General features: G+C 40.3%; 1 long non-coding RNA gene across 1 annotated transcript in view; it reads left to right on the plus strand.

Annotated features, from left to right (window-relative positions):
• Window positions 1-7519, plus strand: part of LOC105478790 (uncharacterized) — a 76791-nt gene extending 69272 nt beyond the window's left edge. The window contains exon 11 of the long non-coding RNA XR_011623498.1: window positions 7271-7519. This is a non-coding gene — a long non-coding RNA (uncharacterized lncRNA). The remainder of the gene's footprint in view (window positions 1-7270) is intronic.
• The last annotated feature ends 5576 nt before the right edge of the window (window positions 7520-13095 follow it).

The following is a 13095-nucleotide window of genomic DNA, read 5'->3' on the forward strand; positions in this document are numbered from 1 at the left end:
CTTAATAAATGTTGCAAGCTGCCCATTGGGATTAGAGCATAGGGTAATGTATTGGTCTGTTCTCACACTGCTTATAAAGACATACTGGAGATTGGGCAATTTATAAAGGAAAGAGGTTTAATGGACTCACAGTTCCACATGGCTGGGGAGGTCTCACAATCATGGTGGAAAGCAAAGGAGAAGCTAAGGCACATCCTACATGGCAGCAGGCATGAGAGCTTGTGTAGGGGAACTTCCCTCTGTAAAACCATCAGATCTTGTGAGACTTAATCACTATCATGAGAGCAGCATGAGAAAGACCTGTCCCCATGATTCAGTTACCTCCCACCAGGTCCCTCCCATGACACATGGGAATTATAGGAGCTAGAATTCAAAATAAGATTTAGGTGGGGACACAGCCAAACCATATCAGGTAGGTATACAGGTATAGAGGGAGACAAGGCCAGAAGGACTTATGAAGCCAAACTAGAAAGGTCTGGAATGCCAACCCAAAGGAGTGTGGGTCTTAATTGTTGGGTACTGCAGATCTATGGGGCTGTCACTTTGGGAGAGTGTTGTAGCATATAGAAAGATGACAGCAGATGTGGTGAGATGATAAAAAGTCCTTCAGAGGCAAAGAATCCACAAACATATCCATCTGGAAGTATAGTTCTCTTCAGTATCCATGGAGAATTGGTTCTAGGACCCCTGCAGACTCCAAAATCCACAGATGTACAAGTCCCTTGTATAAAATGGCATAATATTTGCATATAACCTACGAACATTCTTTCATATACTGTAAATCATCTCTAAATTACTTATAATACCTAATACAATGTAAATACTATGTACATAGCTGTTATACTGTAGTTTAAAATTGGTATTTTTTTAATTTTTAAAAATTATTATGTTTGATCCATGGTTGGTTGGATCTGTAGGTTCTGCATCCTAGGTACAGAGGGCTGATGATAGCTATGAAAGCAGGAGACTGTTTGGTGTGTTCCCCAGGTGGAGACATGGGTCTCCCAAAGTTCATACAAAAGACACTTTGGATTCTCCTGGCTGAATTCTCACTCACAGAAATAGATTCAGCAGCAGCAGAGCCACTTCTGTGGATGAGAATTCGGCCAGGAGGCAGAAGCTTACCCTTGCATTCTCAGGGGATTTTATAGCCTCCTGGCCACCTGCCTGACTGTTCAGAAGACTCTGGCTCTAGCCCCACCTGCTCAGCAGGCGCAAGAAACTATTGCCAAACAATCTCAGCACATCCCTGATTCTTTAATGGAGACACTGGGTGGTAGAGTGAGGTACCTCAGCAGACTCAGGCTGTAGGTCTCTAAGTCTATTCCTGTAGGGTGCAAGAAAGTTTGTAAGAAGGAAAACACACAATCCCAGAGCACAATGCACTGATTGAGGAGGAGGCTGGGAGCAGGGAGATTGCTGAGAACCACTGCCATGGGCCAAGCATGAAGCAGCAATGTCTTAAGTTGGAAGGTGGTAGTGGACATAGGAAGACACAGGCAGATGGCAGAAACAGTGTGAGCATGAAGACCCACTATTATCTATAAAGGAGAAACTAGAGGGAGGAGTCAAGGATTGTGTCAGGATTTCCCACTTTAATGGGTGGGAGAATGAAAACATTATTATACAGTAATGGAAAATTGAGGGCAGTTGGACACACAGAAGTAAAGTTCGTAGGGTATACAGAGTTAGGGAGATAGGAAACAGATTTGCAAGGTTTCCATTTAGAAGCCATAAGAAAAGTCTTGGTGGTAGGAAGTTCTTCACATTATACTACAGTGAAATAAACATTTTACTTTCATGGAAAAGTTTATTTAAATGATCCAAGATACAATCTGAGAGAGCAACTTCAGCAACCTGTGCTGGCTCAGCCAGTTCCCTTTCCTTCCTGTAGTCCCACCGCAAGGATACATCAGAGCACTCAACAATACTCGTTGAACGAGTCAGTGGAGCTGCCCTGGCTGGCAGACCTAGAAAGTAGCAATTCGCGTTAGGTGGAACCCATCAATTTTGAGTAGTCACTTAGCCACCGTCTATACCAGTGGTGCTCATCTTTGCTGCATGTTAAGAGTCACCTAAAGCCGGGCGCGGTGGCTCACGCCTGTAATCCCGGCACTTTGGGAGGCCGAGGCGGGTGGATCACGAGGTCAGGAGATCGAGACCATCCTGGCTAACACGGTGAAACCCCGTCTCTACTAAAAATGCAAAAAAATTAGCCGGGCGTGGCGGGCGCCTGTAGTCCCAGCTACTCGGGAGGCTGAGGCAGGAGAATGGCGTGAACCCGGGAGGCGGAGCTTGCAGTGAGCCGAGATGGCGCCACTGCACTCCAGCCTGGGTGACAGAGTGAGACTCCACCTCAAAAAAAAAAAAAAAAAAAAAAAGTCACCTGAGGGACTTTTAAATAATCCTGAGGCTAGGATATAGCTCAGACCAATTAAAATCCGACCCCTTTCCCAGATGATTTTATTGTGCATTCAAGGATCAGAAACACTGCCACATCTCTTCCTTTGCATGCAAAGTACTGTTGGTGCTTATCTTAAACAACATTGTCCTCTGAAAAGGTGCCCCCGTGGAGTTCATTTTCCAGGCCTTCTCTCCATATGAACCTCCCACGCGTGTGGCTGACTGCATCACCAAGGTAGTGTAGAAAGGTGTAGGAAGTAAAGAGGAGGAAGAGGAACTGGTGAAGGAATAGTCAAGGAGGGAAGAAGAGAAACAGGAAAACACCATGTCATGGAAACCAAGAGAGGGGACTTCGAGGAGTGTCAGTCACTGATGTGAAATGCTATGGCAATTTGGGGATGGTAAGGACTGAGAAGGAGCCAGAGATGGTTGCAGTGAGTTTCAGCATGGTGGTGTGACTGGAAGCTGGACTGCAAAGCAAGTAAGGAGTAGGACTCTGAGGACAGGAAGGTAGCAGGGCTAGGCAGAGGCAACAGACTGGGTGACCACGGGCCTCACAGATGTGCTTTGATTGAGGTCCACAGAGTGTTCAAAGATTTTTAAAAAATTAGTTATCAACATTTACAAATTGGGAGGTTTTATATAAACCACAACTTCCGATTTCTCTTGAAAAACTGGGAGATCTGACAATACTAGGACTTTGTTCCGTCTTGGCACCAACCAATTCCTTGGCACTAGAACTTGGTTCCTTGGCACCAAGGAATTGGTTGTCCACCTTAGGAATGACATCCTTTCTCCCCACTCATCACACAATCTCCATGCCCGGAAGTTATCCTTTAAACCCAGTTCACGTATCTCACTTGTATGACCTCCATGGCTTCGGTAGGCAAGTGAATTTGGGGCTTGGACTTGATCCAAATAGCTGTTTGGTGGTTTGTGAGAAAGGAAAAGAGAAGTCCTGATCACCTTTGTATGATGGGGGGAATAGGCAGAAGGGAAGATGGAATAAAGGAAAAGCTTCTCAAGGTTAGTCTGGAACAGGAAGGACCCACAACTGGGGAAGAAGTAGAGAATGCATGAAGACATAAAGAGATTTTGGGGAGGAGAGAATGGAAATGAAAGCCTGTTAGTGGCAGTAAAATGAGTGAATCACTGCAATTTAGGTGGGAGATAGCACTGAGGTCTGAGCAATCTGAAAAATATTTGGAACAATCAGAATAGGAACTAATGAAAAGAAAAACTTGGGGGCAGTTGGTGGGGAGGAAGGAACTGAGTACTGAAGAGAACTGAGTACATAAAGATTTCAGATGACTTATTTAGAAGCAGATTTTTCTTATTTATTTGGAGAAAACAATTTTAAAGTAGAAAATTTTCTAGCTTTTGGAGTTATGTTATTTTTAAAACCAATCTTTTTCAAATATATAATTTCAAGAGCACTAAGGAATAAATCCTGTATAAATCATTCATAGTATAATGAAGCTTAATTATCACTCAATTGTATGTTGCAAAGTTTTCTGTTTCATTATTTTTCCAATGGTAGTACAATTTTTATTAAATCATGCAAAGGAATGGTTTAAAAACACTTGTGCCAAAGTATTCAAGTGTTGTGGTTCAATGCCAGTATTTATGTTTGACTGACCCCTTTCAGATAACAGAAAAGCAATTTGTTTTTATTGAATGGAACAAATGTTTGTTTGTTTCTTAGAGAATTTTTTTTTTTGTTATTCAGGTCTGCTTATTTTTAGAGATGGAAGGCATTATATATAGTTGAAATGGTGTTGCATTAAAATTATCCTTCATCAATTTGTTTTACATCACTTATTTTTAATTGATGCTGGCAGCGCCTGGGTTGCTCCTGGGTAAATTTGTTTTGCTGATTTAAGTATTTGGAGATTGTTACATGGAGTCTGGAGAGCATTACAAATGCTAAGTCTGTAGTCAAGGAGGCTATCGTTTATAGAAAAACAGGATGGTCAAAAATTATATTGTTTTATCGAAGACTTTATAAGTTAGGGAGAAAACTGACTTTCATAGTACAAGTTTACATATCCACGTTTTTCTTCCCCTCAGAATGGTGTTACAAAGTGTACTATTTAACTTGCTTCATAAGGAGAGAGATTTTTCTATGATTTATAAGGCAGTCTCATAAATAGTTAGCTAAATTAAGTAATTTAAGGGATGTTGGGTTTGGGGATTTTGGGGGGCCAATTAGTCCATTCCATCTTTCCTCTGAGTTCTGAACCAGTTGACACAGGAAATAGATGTAGGAAATAGACACTGAGACTAGAACACAGAAATAGACATAGGAATTTTATGATGACTAAAACTGAAGAATGTGGCTTTGATATGGGGCCAAAATGGGCTTCCTATTCCCCTTCCCCATAAGTTTAGTTGGTGGGATCCTCATGGGAGATGGGTTGGATCTGCAGAGTGATATTCCTCTAGCCATCTTCTTGAAGGACTATGGCCTGACTCACACCCATTGTGCTCAGAGAACGTAAGTGAGAGGCCATTCATGGATAACCATCATGAGCCCCCAATTCACCCAACAGAGAAAAGTCAAACAATGGATGTCAGATTCTCAGCACAACACAGAAAAATTGCTCCTCCTGTGAGGAGGACCCAGGTAGTCGCAGTGTCCATGTAATCTTTCTGTTAGAGCAGAAGTTCTTAGCTTCTGAGCAGCAGCAATGTGAGGATGTGAAAGGAAGTTTCACCTTACATTCTAGGAAACTCATCTACTTACCTCCAAACTAAGTGCCACACTGCACAAAGTTTTCCATTTAGACATGAATACCTTTGGGCTAAATATTACCATTTTTATCCCTGTGATTCATTTAACATGAATTAATGGAGAGAAGGGCAGTCACAGATAAGAGTGAGAATCACCATACTGTGTGTTTGGTAGCTTTTTCACATGTTGAGAGAAGATAATGTAGCAGGAGATATGGGTTGTTTGCTCTTTTCTTTCCTTCCTATTTCCCACTCTTCTACTGCTCTTCTGGCTGTATTGCTGAGGCAGGTGCAAATCCACTACCTTCTGGGTCCCCTAGCCCTAATTCAAAGCTCATTTCTGTGACCTGGTTATTGGGTCTTGTTATGGTGAGGCTTTTGATTCTTGCCCTGATTGAACAGTTGCCCATGATTTTATAAAACAAAGAGGCGAAGACACTGGAAAAAACAAACAAAACAAAACTGTGATGAAAAAGTCATTTTATCAACTTATCTGTTGCCAACATTTTATTTAATGAAACACGATCTGGTGGCTACACAAAGCACTTATTAATGATAATCAGCCAAACTCAGACTTATCCTGTGTTTCCTAGCTGGTCCCCTGGCCCCCTTCAAATCTTCTTCCACAATCCACCAGGAAAAGCTACCAAATGATATGGGAAAGCAATCATAAAGTTCAGAATAGTGGTTACTTTGGGGTAGGTGAGTGAGTGTGGGCATTTGTAGAATTTGGGTAAGTCTTATGGGGACATCAGAGGCACTGGTAGATTTTTTAAAAAATTGGGTGGTGTATTAGGCCGTTCTTGGGCTGCTATAAAGAAATACATGAGACTGGGTAATTTATAAAGAAAAGACGCTTAATTGACTCATGGTTCTGCAGGCTGTCTAGGAAACATGGCTTCTGGTGAGGCTTCAGGAAGCTTTTACTCGTGGCAGAAGGTGAGGTGGGAGCTTCTATGTCACATGGCAAAATCAGGAGCAAGAGATGGTCGGGGGGAGGTGCCACATACCTTTAAATGACCAGATCTTGTGTGAACTCAGAGGGAGAACTTTACTTGCACTAAGGGGATGGCCCAAACCATTCATGAGGAATCTGTTCCCATGATCCAAATCCCTCCCACCAGGCCCCACCTCCAACATTGGAGATTAAAATTCAGTATGAGATCTGGAGGGGACAAACGTCTAAACTATATTAGATAGTTAAGTATATACATTCATTCTACTGGTACTTTTCTACATTTCACAAGTATTATTTATATCTTTTATACATATTTTAAAATAAAAAAATTTATAATTTAAAATTATGAAAATGACTTTAGAAATAATCCAGATTGCTTTTCTTCTTGGCTCTCTGAAGCCTCTGTTCACCAGCCTCTGGAAGTATGAATTTAAAAACTTCCTTATTAATCCACATATGCCTAGCATATGAGGCTGTACCATTCAGTACTCTGGTTGCAAGTGACAGAAATCCAACTCAAATTATTTAAGCTCTCCGCCAACTCAAAGAGAAAAAGAAAAAAAGGAGAAATTGTTGACTTACGTAACAAAGAAGGACAGGTGTGTGGTTAATTTTGGATCTTGCCGCACTTAGGAGCTCAACAACAATGTTACTTCTCTCTTTCTTTCTCTCAGCTATGTTTCTCTTTGCATGTTGGCTTTGATTTCTCTTACTATAGATGACTTAATCCATCTGGCTGGGCAAGATAGTCACATGCAACTCCAGCTCACATTGTCTTTATAACTCGGGGTCCTAGAAGTAAATAAAGGATCTTTCCTGATAGCCAGAGCCTTAGCAACATAAGTTGTGGGGTCCCATGTTCAAAAAGCAGGAAAAAAGTGTGCTAAATATACTAAACTGGAAAGTTTTTTCTTTTGTTCTGTATTCTTTTAGTTTGTCACGGTGTTTTAAAAATTTCCCATTGAATGTCTATGTAAAGAAAAATTAAAAATTTAAATTATGAACATGAATCTTACCATTTATATTGTGCAGTGCCAGTTTCCAATGCAAATATAAGAGCCTTTAATTCATATATGGAATCACTGAAATTACACAATTTATATTTGGCATATGTATTTTGTTCTTACTAGAACAGTGGAAATGATTGCAAAACTAACTTAACTGTTTATATTTCAGTTCCCGATGCACTTACATCTACCTGTTCTCTTCAGCTTACTGATGAGTGAGGAAGGACTGAAAGGGAAAGGAACTATGGGTGGCCCTATCTTTCTCTTTTCTTCTATGCCATCATTTTCAGTGAGCTTGTCTAATAAAGAGAACTAACACAAGTGAGAAAAGGATATGATAAAGTTATTTGTAGTTGTTTCTTAAAACACCATTGCTTGTCTTCTGCATTGGAAGCAAGTTCTGGTTTGAATGGAAGACATGACCCTCTTGGGGCTGTCTGTACCACCATTTATTCAGTTTTAAATATAACATACTTATTTGCACTCACTCAGCGTCTTGTGGTACTTCCATGCAAAGCGAGTCTACTGCTCTGCTGTGCTCACAGGGTGTCATAAATGCTATATTGCAAGTGAAGTGTGTATTTCCTTGCTCATGTGCATTCCCTATTGTCCCATTGGGCATCACTTACAAAACATAAGATCAAAGCTGAAATTATTGAGAATTTCAAAATGGCAACAGCAGAGCAGTAAACCAAGCGGAAGACTCTTCTAAGCACGGGGGCTTTGCAACTAACAGGTCACATGCATGAAACTGGACCTGCTGATAACACTGATAGGGATTCTGATTGTCCCAGTTTGGGTCATGCGTCTATGCGTGATCCTATTACTTGATCTAAGTGTATATGGAGCACTCAGATTGGCCAGGCCTGGCTCACTTGCCCACAGCTGGAGCTGAAAGCAGGGTGTTATCAGCCTCCTAACTAGGAGGAGTAGGGGAGTGCTTCCTCAAAAAAGTTAACAATGGGCAGACAACATATGTTTACTGTAAGGAGCCTTACATCTACCCCTTCCTGCCCTTCACTTTCATTTCCTGCCAGTATTTTAATCCTCAAACATTTCACATGATTGTTTCAGGGACTCTTTCTTGATTGTTCCTAAGACAACCGGGTTCTTGTATGACTGTGCTGTTGTACATGCTGTTCCTTCTTGGAACGTATTTCCTCATCTCCTGGAAGACTAACAATTCTCTGGCACTCAGTTCAAATTCAGTTCCTTTCTGGGGTCTCCTTTGACTTCCTCAGGCATAATAGTTACTCAGACCTTAAATACTTACAGTTAAAAAAATTTTTTTTGAGTTACAGCATTTATTGCTTCTATTTCAAAGTATCTGTTTTCTTGTCTACACCTGGACCACCCCCCACTCCCACCACCACTGGTCTCTGGGCTCCTTGAGAGCAGGAACTGTGTCTTATCCTTTTTAAAAATCAATGCCCAGGGTAAAGCAAATGCCTGTTGCATGACAGGTACATGTCTGTTGAATAAAGAAATGAAAGAGTGTCATCAAATAGTGTTTTCAAGTTACCGTCTCTAACATTAATCCCGTACCCTAGATGAATTGCACATTTAGAATATCACTGGGAGCATCAGAGAATTTCAGATTCTTCTTTCTCAAACACTGGACTGTCTTCTGATTAAAAGGAAGTATTTCTTGGTTAAAACACTGAAAGGAAACCAATTAAATGTACAACTCAGAGAAGTAATATTTTGAATTCAAATAAATCTCCAAGAGTCTGTTTCCTAAGATGAAGCACACTGTCTAAGGGTTGGTCCTTGGATACTGGATGAGACGTCAGGATGTGTACTCTCTGCAGACAGGCAGACGAGGTTGTTTCCCACCTTGCCCACTGAGCAGATCAGCCTGGGCTTTCGGGAACTCAGCAGCTACACTGTCATGAATATGAGACCTGCCATATATCGCTTTTTGTCTTGATGTTCATTCTCACATAATATGCTTTTTTTTTTTTTTTTTGTATCAGTGCCATCTAGGGGGTGTGAGAAAACACACATGAACTTGTGTTTACCTTGAGACCCTCTTTCCAGACACTGTATAGTTAGAAGCTCCAGTCCAGCACGTGCCAACATGAAAGAACTGCTCCTCAAAATTCTGCCTTTGGAAAATGTTCTTTAGGGAAGGAGCAGCCATTGGAACTATGGGAGCAATTTCTTATGTGAGAAACGGGGTTAAGCTGGGAGTCTGGAAGATCTTCTGAAACTGACTGTATAATTCCTGGGTTCTAATAGAAAGGATTAAAACATGGATCTAAGGTATGCAAGAAGAAAGAGGCAAAAAACAGAATGACATAAGAAATATGAATTGATTAGCCATAAGATAATGGTATATGTGTGAATTAGGCTGAAGAGTGAAAACAACAAAAAGAAATATGACAATTCAGAATTGTGGAAAGGAAGAAAAAATTTTTATTGTCACAGTATCTGTTCTGCTTAGCAAAATCTTGATCTATTTCTTTCTACTGTACTTTAGGTTTAATCTTTAAATCTTGACTGTTTTCTGAGGAAATGAAACATACAGATCATTTTATACAGTTCTACTTAAAATACTGTTTTCTCTGGATAAATCACACTACTAGTTATTGTTTGCAGTTTAACATCACATTAAAGTGCAGATAAAGCTCCACATTTTGAACTTATTTTTCAGTGCATAATAATGGTAAAAACAAGCTGATAAAAGAAACCCTTAAATATAAACTAAACCATGGAGTTCATAATTAAAAGATTGCCGGAATTTTAAAAACATTAAAATCAAGCTGGTCTTGTCTCTGCTCCCGTATCTCTAGTCCTGAATACCTTTTTTTTTTTTTTGCCAGTTTATTGATTCATAAACAGTTCACTATCCATCATACCTATAAGAAAACTGTAAACCATGATTAATGCACCCTGTAAACATTCCATTTGATTGGTCAGGATACTGTACCCTCATAGAAAAATTAATCACTTAAATCAATATCGAATTGAGATATATGGTTAGGATATTTTAAAAACCACTGCCTCTAATCATTATTTGGTGATTTTTCTAGTCCTGAAAGAAGATGAATGTTGTATCAGCTAATGAAATCTGATTCAGGGCATCTTGTAAATAACAGCCCCAAGGAGAGAAAGTCCACTAAAGGATGTTGTTTTAAAGGGAAAGGAATGAATATGACAAAAAAAAATTTAGAGGTGCCAAAAAAAAAAATAGGCTGTAAATTGATAGTAATGAATGTAAAGTTTTCCTCTTACTTGGCAACAATAATCTATCACCTCCCAGACCCTTCTCAGATGAAAAGCCTAATTGGCCTTGGAGGTAATTTCCCCTAAATGTAGTGTCAGAATAACAGGTGGTTAGAAATGTGTTAAATAGCACACTATTTCAGTTGATGCCCATTCATTTTCAAAAATTTAAAACTTACTATGAAATGAATGATTGCATACATTTGAAGAAATGCGTGGCTTTTTTTTTTTTTTTTTTTTTTTTTTTTTGAGACGGAGTTTTGCTCTGTCGCCCAGGCTGAAGTGCAGTGGCGTGATCTCGGTTCACTGCAACCTCTGCCTCTTGGGTTCAAGCAATTCTCCTGCCTCAGTCTCCTAAGCAGCTGGGACTACAGGCATGTGCCACCATGCCCAACTAATTTTGATATAGTAGAGATGGGGCTTCTCCATATTGGTTAGGCTGGTATTGAACTCCCGACCTCAAGTGATCTGCCTTCCTCAGCCTTCCTAAGTGTTGGGATTACAGGCATGAGCCACTGTGCCTGGCCTTTTTTTTTTCTTTTTTGTAAAATGGAGACACCCTAAATTCAAATACAATAAAAAATTCTCCATTCCTGACTTTATGCTGTTCAGAATACCTATCTGTATTCTTAAGTTGATAATTAAAGTAAAACTCACTTTTTAACCTTTTGATACTTTATGACAATAAAAAGAATTCTTGGGTGATAAAAAGTTGAGTTGAACCACTGAACACTCAAAGGCTTTGTGTATCCATGTGAATGTTGAGTACATACAATCAAGTAAATATTACGACATTGTCCTACTATGATTACATTTAGCATATACATGAACACCAGGCATGAGTAAACATTTTTTACTTTCAAGTTTGGCCATCATTTAGCCTGGTCTTTATGTTTTGGTATTCTATATTTCAAGTAATTCCTTCATTAATACAATAAAATGTGAGACCCTGCTGTGTATAAGACTATTCTTTTTCTAGAAAATACGTTTCAGAGGAGGATGAATTACCTAATTCCACTTGATTCTGAATGTAGAATTCTGGTTCCCAGGTATATTGATACTAACAGGAAAAAGGGTTCTGTGCTGTACTGATTTTGCAAAAATACCTGGTAAAAACTAAGGTGAGATAAACATGTTTCTCTAACATATCACTTCTTAGAGCCTACAGTATGACTGGGGCACATTTTGACTCTCTGAGAAGGAGATGTGGTACTTAGCATTGCCCTAAGTGTTTTGAACATGAAACTCTGCACAGTGGAATCCTTGACTGCAGGATGGAGGAACGTATTACCCAAAACCAATTTTCCTATTTGTCTCCCTCAGAGGAGGGTAAAACCTGAATTGTGAGTGAGGAAAGGGACACCTGCCTATTAAGCCAGCACCCCTAGGCTGGACTCCGAAGTGTTTTCCTTACACATAGGATGATACACATGGATGATACAGATGGGTATTCCGAACAGTGCGAAGTCAGGAATAGAAGAAGCTGGGTGAGGTGGAAGGAGACCCTTCCTCCATGTTACAGTTTGAGCTGTCCTTTCAGTTTCATATAATTTATTCTGTAGTATTTACATAAAAGAAAGAATGGTGAGCACAAACCAGGGCCTGATCCTAATGGACAAGCTGATGGCCAATTCTTTGGTCTGAGGAGGTTGAAGAGCTGCCCCCAGAACAGTCTTCTCTTCATTCTGTGGGACTTCCATGCACCATCTACTCAGGGTTCCCTCGGCCAACCATATCACTCAGAAATACTTTGAACTGCTTTTCATTCATTGCTACCCATTTTTGTATCCCTTGTTAAGATCTCAAATGTTTTCCTATGTTTCTCCAGTATTATTTCTACCTCCAGTGACACTATTTGTGGCAGTGATTTGTGTCATAGGATTATTTCTTAGTACATCTCCCACATTGGCCCCTAAAAGTGGCCCACCAAGGGCAGTGGTGGGAGCTGTTGGCCTCCGGTACAGTCAGTTAGCGGGTGCATTGTCTGCAGAAAATTTAAAAACAATAATGAAACCAGGTTGGTCTGCTTTTTATTGTCATAATGCTCCAGTGATTCTAAATAATGCCAGTATAAAAATATTCCTACCTGCAGGGGCAGATGCCCCCTCCCCGCAAATGGCTCTCTATTAGAAACTTGTGTTGGAGAAATTAAGCATAATTTATATTTTATGCTTTCCCTTTACCTATGTCAAGGACAATTTAGTTTATCTTACTTGGTAAAAATGGAATTATTTAAAATTAGGAATCTTAGCCACGCAAATCTAAACCCAGTTCATCATTATGTTGTGTCTCTCCTTGATTACTTTTCTGAAGGAAAAAGAACTGATGTAATAAAAAAAAAAAACTAGGCTTGAAATTCATTAAATCCTAGGCTTTTTTCTTTCTTTCAAAGAGGCAGGGCTGGCACAGTGGCTTAGCTCTGTAATCCCAACACTTTGGGAGGCTGAGGTAGGAGGATTGCTTGAGCCAGGAGTTCGAGACCAGCCTGAGTACCACGGCAATACTCTCTCTACAAAAAGTTAAAAAATTGAGGGGCGGAGCAAGATGGCCGAATAGGAACAGCTCCAGTCTCCAACTCCCAGCGCGAGCGACACAGAAGACCGGTGATTTCTGCATTTTCAACTGAGGTACTGGGTTCATCTCACTGGGGAGTGCCGGACGATCGGTGCTGGTCAGCTGCTGCAGCCCGACCAGCGAGAGCTGAAGCAGGGCGAGGCATTGCCTCACCTGGGAAGCGCAAGGGGGAAGGGAATCCCTTTTCCTAGC

This window comes from Macaca nemestrina, chromosome 5 (assembly GCF_043159975.1).
Source record: "Macaca nemestrina isolate mMacNem1 chromosome 5, mMacNem.hap1, whole genome shotgun sequence".
NCBI lineage: Eukaryota > Metazoa > Chordata > Mammalia > Primates > Cercopithecidae > Macaca > Macaca nemestrina.